This window comes from Limulus polyphemus, unplaced genomic scaffold, assembly GCF_000517525.1.
Source record: "Limulus polyphemus unplaced genomic scaffold, Limulus_polyphemus-2.1.2 Scaffold123, whole genome shotgun sequence".
In the NCBI taxonomy this organism is placed as follows: domain Eukaryota; kingdom Metazoa; phylum Arthropoda; class Merostomata; order Xiphosura; family Limulidae; genus Limulus; species Limulus polyphemus.
In genome coordinates, this window is record NW_013665733.1 from 130,647 (window position 1) to 137,883 (window position 7,237).

The window sequence follows — 7,237 nt, forward strand, 5'->3', positions numbered from 1 at the left end:
GGCATTATAATGTGACGGTCAATCCCACTATTCTTTGGTAAAAGAGTAGCCCAAGAGTTGGCGGTGGGTGGTGATGACTAGCCGCCTTCCCTCTAGTCTTACACTGCTAAATTAGGAGACGGCTAGTGCAGATAGCCCTTGTGTAGCTTTGCACAAAATTCAAAAAGAAAAAAAAGAAACAAACCTTATGTAGCTCAGCTATTAGCATGCAGCCTTATGTAGCTCAGCTAGTAGCAAGTAATCTTATGTAGCTCAGCTACTAGGAAGTAGCCTTATGTAGTCCAGCTACTAGGAAGTAGCCTTATGTAGTTCAGCTAATAGCAAGTAGTCTTATGTAGCCCAACTACTAAGAAGTAGCCTTACTTCAGCTACTAGCAAGTAGACTTTTGTATTTCAGCTACTAACAAGTAGACTTGTGTAGTTTAGCTATTGAGAAGTGTCCTTATGTAGCAGAGCTATTAACAAATAGCCTTATGTAACTCAGCTACTAGGAAGTAGCATTATATACTTCAGCTAATAGCAAGTAACCTCATGCAGTTAAGCTATTAGCAAGTAGCCGTATATGTAGTTCAGCTACTAGCAAGTAGTCTCATGTATCTCAGCTATTAGCATGCAGCCTTATGTAGCTCAGCTTGTAGCAAGTAATCTTATGAAGTTCAACTGCGAGCAAGTAACCTCATATCGTTCAGCTGCTAAGAAGAATCCTTATGTAGCTCAGCTGTTAGCAGGTAGCCTTATGTAGCTCAGCTACTAGCAAGTAGTCTTATGTAGTTCAACTACTAGCAAGTAGTTTTATGTAGTTCAACTACTAGCAAGTAGCCTTATGTAGCCCAGCTACTATGAAGTAGCCTTATGTAGTTCAGCTAATACCAAGTAGTCTTATGTAGTTCAACTACTAAGAAGTAGCCTTACTTACTTCAGCTACTATCAAGTAGTCTTATAGTAGCATTATATACTTCAGCTAATAGCAAGTAACCTCATGCAGTTAAGCTATTAGCAAGTAGCCGTATATGTAGTTCAGCTGATAGCAAGTAGTCTTATGTAGCTCAACTACTAAGAAGTAGCCTTACTTACTTCAGCTACTAGCAAGTAGTCTCATGTATCTCAGCTATTAGCATGCAGCCTTATGTAGCTCAGCTTGTAGCAAGTAATCTTATGAAGTTCAACTGCTAGCAAGTAACCTTATGTACTTCACCCACTAGCAAGTAACCTCATATCGTTCAGCTGCTAAGAAGAATCTTTATGTAGCTCAGCTGTTAGCAGATAGCCTTATGTAGCTCAGCTATTAGCAAGTAGTCTTATGTAGTTCAACTACTAGCAAGTAGTCTTGTGTAGTTCAACTACTAAGAAGTAGCCTTACTTACTTCAGCTACTAGCAAGTAGTCTTATGTTGTTCAACTACTAGCAAGTAGCTTTATGTGGTTCAGCTACTAAGAATAATTCTTATGTAGTTCAGCTGTTAGCAGGTAGCCATATGTAGCTCAGCTATTAGCAACTAGTCTTATGTTGTTCAACTACTAGCAAGTAGCCTTATGTGGTTCAGCTACTAAGAAGAATCGTTATGTAGCTCAGCTATTAGCAGGTAGCCTTATGTAGCTCAGCTATTAGCAGGTAGCCTTATGTAGCTCAGCTATTAGCAAGTAGTCTTATGTACTTCAGCTATTAGCAAGTAGTGTTATGTGGTTTAGCTACTAGCAAGTAGACTTGCATAGTTCAGTTACTTACAAGTGTTCTTATGTAGCTCAGCTGTTAGCTAGTAGCCTTATGTAACTCAGCTACTAGCAAATAGCCTTATGTAGTTCAGCTACTAGAAAACAACCTTATGTAGTTCAACTACTAGAAACTAGCCTTATGTGGTCCAGTTACAAGGAAGTAGCCTTATGTAGCTCAGATACTAAGAAGTATCCTTATGTAGCTTAGATATTAGCAAGTAGCCTTATGTAGTTCAGCTATTAGCAAATAGCCTTATGTAGTTCAGCTACTAGCAAGTATACTTGTGTAGTTCAGCTATTGAAAAGTGTCCTTATGTAGCTGAGCTATTAACAAGTAGCCTTATGTAACTCAGTTACTGGGAAGTAGCCTTATGTAATTCAGCTACTAGCAAGTAACTTATGTAGTTCAGCTACTGACAAGTGTCCTTATGTAGCTCAGCTATTAGCAAGTATCCTTATGTGGTTCAGTTACTAGGAAGTAGCCTTATGTAGTTCATCAAATAGCAAGCGTCCTTATGTAGTTCAGTTACTAGGAAGTAGCCCTCTGTAGCTCAGATATTAGCAAGTAGCCTTAGGTAGTTCAGCTACTAGCAAGCATACTTATCTAATTTATTTAGTAGGAAATGGCTTGTCTAATTCTGTTTCTAGAAAGGATATTTATATAATCTAATTCAGCTACATTTATTAACAGTATTGGTTAGTATTGTTATAACCTCTATTTTCAAAGTTTTGATTTGTATGTTAACTTGAAGTTAAGAGATATTCGACAAAGATCTACATTAAAACTTTAGTATAGATAATGGTAAGCAGTCAGTTTTCAGTTGGTAGAGTGCCAGTCATTCAATGAAGTATTTGTAGTTAGGATCAGTGTTATTTATTGCAAATATTCAGGATTCTAGTCTAATTCATATTCAACGATCAAAGTTTATGTTCTGTTTTTCCTTTCCATTTTCACAATCGAGTTAATATATGGTCTTCCTCAGCTTAATGGTAAGAGTTTCTAGCATTCTAAGGAGGAATTCTTCCTGGGAATGAAGGTGATGCGGCGGAAACTGTAAAGAAGCACAGTATCACATTCATTTGGAAATAATGTCTAGGATAAGACTAAAGTAATAGTTACTAAGAAACACTGGGTCATTGTCGTTAAGCACAAAGTTACACGATGTACTATCTGTGCTCTGTCCATCACGGGTATCGAACCCATATTTTCATGTGTTGTAAGCCTGCAGACTTACTGCTCAGCCACTGTGAGCTCTTCGAAGTATCTAACGTAACATCAGATGGAGTATTTTATTTTTCAGTTTTTGTGTGGATTATTTTATCTAGGAAAAACAACGGAAACTACGTTAAAAAGGTCTTGATTTCTTGATATTTTAAACGCTCTGTACAGCTAGGTTTTTAGAGAAATTTCTTTAAAAATTGAAAGAGTGAAACTTTCACAATATGAATGAATTTCAATGAAAATGGGTTTATGATACACTTTAATGGTAAGTATACTCTGTTTACCTGAGAGATGAACATCTAAGAACGAGAATTTGTTAGTCTTTTGATTTTCAACAGTAAACTTTATATTGGGATGTTTACTATTTAAAAACTAGAAATTCCTCAACCGACTCCAAACACCATAAAATTGAAGTCAACGATCTCCTGTAATACATAAGTTTAAAACGTTCGGAACAGGACTATAAACAAACTTTGTCATGGGTTATCAAGGATGGACCCCATAATCATTCCATCAAGTTATTCACATATTTTACCATTAAGCATAAAATGAGATTGTTTCGTCGCAAAACGTAAAAGTGTTTTAAAGACATCTTTAGTTACACCTTCAGCAAATACAAGGTTAGAACAAAGGTCAACGGGTTCGTCTAGATGTATATTTGTAAATGATGACTCGATATCTGCCATTATTTTCAGTAAATAATTTAAAAGAACCAACCTAATGAAAGAACAACATTACAACGGTATATTTAATATATCTAAGTTCGTTAGTATCATTTTTATTGTTATAGTATAGATATTTTTGGCATTTTGTTTTAAAGCTAATCACAAACTACACAATGAGCTATTCGTGTTCTGCCCACAACGGGTATCGAAACCCGGTTTTTAGCCTTTTGCATTGTTAGCTTAAAATATGTGTTTAGGACTAATCTAGATCTCCTGAGGTAGCCGAACCTCGTGATATATTATTGGGTTTACAGACAAAAATATCGTTTAGAGCTGGGCATCTAAATGATGAAACAGTCCATTCTAATCTTTATAGATAAGAACGTAAGAAAAGTTTATTTCTTTGGGCTATACCAGATTGATTTTTAGTTTAACTCTTCGTAGGTACCCTTCTATGATCGGAAGTTAATATTAATTATACTTACCTAATTCAGCTGTTACCAAGTGTTCATACCCAATTCAGCTATTAGCTAAACTAATGCCCGAATGGTACTACTGGTAAGTATTCATTACCTCTTTCTTTTTAATTAGTGTTTTTGCCTATAATTAGCCATTATCTTTGTTTGTTCATCTACAAGTTAATGTCCTATTCATGTTTTCTTATCAACTTATGTTCACCAAAACACTTTTGATACAAGTTTGTGACTTGTCAATTTTTACTACTAGTTTTATTTTCACATCTTGCTATTAATTTACATCTTTGTCACATTAAACTGCTATTATGTTCGTGTCTTATTCTACTGTTAATAAATGTTCGTGTTTCAGTCAAGTACAAATTAGTGCTCTTGTTTTATTCTGTTACCAATCGTTATATTCAGTCTTTATCCCCTTCAACTTCTAGTGTCCTTGCCCACATTTCGGCTTTAGCATTCTTTTCTGAGTTTAACGTTTTGTTAGGGTTTCTATCTGCATTTAGTCTCTAGTATGTGCCCGGTACTATTAAATAAACTGTTAGTAAATGTCATTGTCCCTTTCAGCAAATCATTGACTGAAAGAAACTTATTAAAGATTTACCACAGAAATATATCAACCTCAGAAATACCACCTCTGACATTCAGTTAAGTTTATATTATAAGTGAGTAGAAAAAGTAGATAACGTCAACTAGAGATATTGTGGTTTGTTTGGAATTAAGCACAGAGTTACACAATGGGCTATCTGTGCTCTGCCGACCACGGGTATCAAAACCCGGTTTCTAGCGTTGTAAGTCCGCAGACATGCTGCTGTGCCACTGGGGGGCAGATATTGTGGAATTTCACATCTATATTATATTTTCAAATAATGACTGGCGGTACCATGTTTTTATTGTTTAAACAAATGCTTTGAACTCTTTTAGGCGTAAGTAGGGTTTCTCCAATTTAACATTAATTTTCAAATTGAATATACACGTGCTCAGTTGTTATTAATCACGCGTGAATTGCATCGACTTGATAAATTGGTAAGAAAACTTATAATCTAGTTTGTAGATTTGATCAGGGTTCTCGAAAACTTAGAATCATGTATTGATATTATCATGGTTTTTAAGGACCTAGAACACTTTATTGATATGATCATGGTTTTCTAGGACTTAGCACCTTGTATGGATGTGATCATGGTTTTCGAGGATTTAAAATAATGTACTGATTTGATCATGGTTTTCGAGGTCTTTAAATACTTTATGACGTTTGACCATCTGTTTGTTTGCTTTGTATCAAATTTGGTAAATCATATAAATTACCTCGTTTATGATAAACTATCTAGGTTGATACAGTGAATCAAAACAAAACCACTTATCTTCTAAACACCATGATTCTCCAAATGAATGATTCTAGAATATAAATGGGTGTCTGCGTAGGAATAAAGACAAACATTATTTATGCATAGATCATTTCTAGCAAGACCCTCCCTAATTCAGCGGTAAGTCTAATCGCTAATAACGCCAAAGATTTAGTTTTGATACCCGCGGTATGCACAGCACAGATAGCTCATTGTGCAGCTTTGTACTTAGCAACAAACAAATATTTCTAGCAAGAAATTTGGTAAAACAAAACGTTAACTACAGTCTTTCATGTGTTACCAGTTTTCAAGCGCGGTGATGAATTTTACCCCTATATATATGTTTTCTTGTTTGTTTGTTTTTAAATGTAAAGCTGCACAATGGCTATCTGAGCTATGCCCACCACAGGGACCGAGCCTCGAAATGTAGCGCTATTTACCCTCGAATTTAAGACTGAGCTACTGAGAGGTCCCCAGATACTGATTTTAATTAAATCTTACGAAGTGAAACGAACAATGGAAAAAAAAACATTTTATTCTAGAAATAACCGTAAAAATTCATACGATATCAACACAGACTATTGGTCTTGGTCTGATTAGAATCAAGATTTATCGGGTTTCGATCGCATTTTTATTGATGACAAAAGTGAACTTAACAACTGGTTAGGCTTTTTCAACCACTTGTGCGTGTCTTCTTTGTCCGAATATCTAAAGCTGCCTAGTGATCAACAACTCAAGAACAACAAATATATCGAAATATTTATTTACGTTTTCTGCTAACTTCAGTACCATTTTGTATTCTTCTGGCCTTAACCACTTGCTAATCGGGTTCTATAAATGATTCCTTGTAGATTATCGATCCGGTAACTTGGTCGACCTACCACCCTCCCCATGCTGACTCAGCGGTAAGCTTTAGTGGCTATAAAGCTACAATTTAGGACTCCATCCTCGGTTATCTGGAATTCTACATTTTTGTAATTCTATTTTATATTTATATACTCCTAAAAATGACCTGTTATACTTTCAAATTTCCAAGGCATTAATTTCTACGCTCTTGAATTACCAACTTTTTCGTTTCTCGGCAATCTCCACGAAGTTTGTTTATCTGGGAAAGGTGTTCAATTGTTTTTTGACATATATTACTTACATTATATTTCCATTTGTATGAGAATTTTTATAAAGTGTTTGACGGATGTGAATTACTTTTTTATGATCACATAAAACTAAAGCAACACTGAAACTTGTTGTCAACTGTATTAATTCATTTCTCTCGAAATGCTATTTTAAAAACTATACAACTTTTTAACACCAGACGATTACTTATTACAGCGACCTCTAATTTTGTTGAAAACGGACTGGAGTGGTTGTATTTATTTCTTTAAAATATCTCTTCAATACAAGTAGAACATATATTTGACTAAACTTTAAGTTATTCTAAAATAGTGTTCATAATATGTTTTTACCATCGTCATGTAATTAAATATTTAACTGTTTTCCGCAAAACGTGAAATAAATATTCAACTTTCTTTAATTTCAAGTGTTTTGTACGACAATGATCACAAATACACCATTATTTAAAAGCAGAAACAACTTTTCACTAAAAACTGGAAAAAATGAATAAAATATCATTAATTGGTATCATTGTTTATATTATTGATTTTATTTGCCTGTAAATAATCTCTTTTGAAATACAGTATAAAAGTCATTCTTGATGCAGGCTGCAAACAATAACGAACAAAGAAAGGTTGTCACATATTCCTTGAAATTAAAGGAATATGCTGAATGTGAGTGAATGGCGCTCCGGGAAAAAAAGTAAAAACAGACG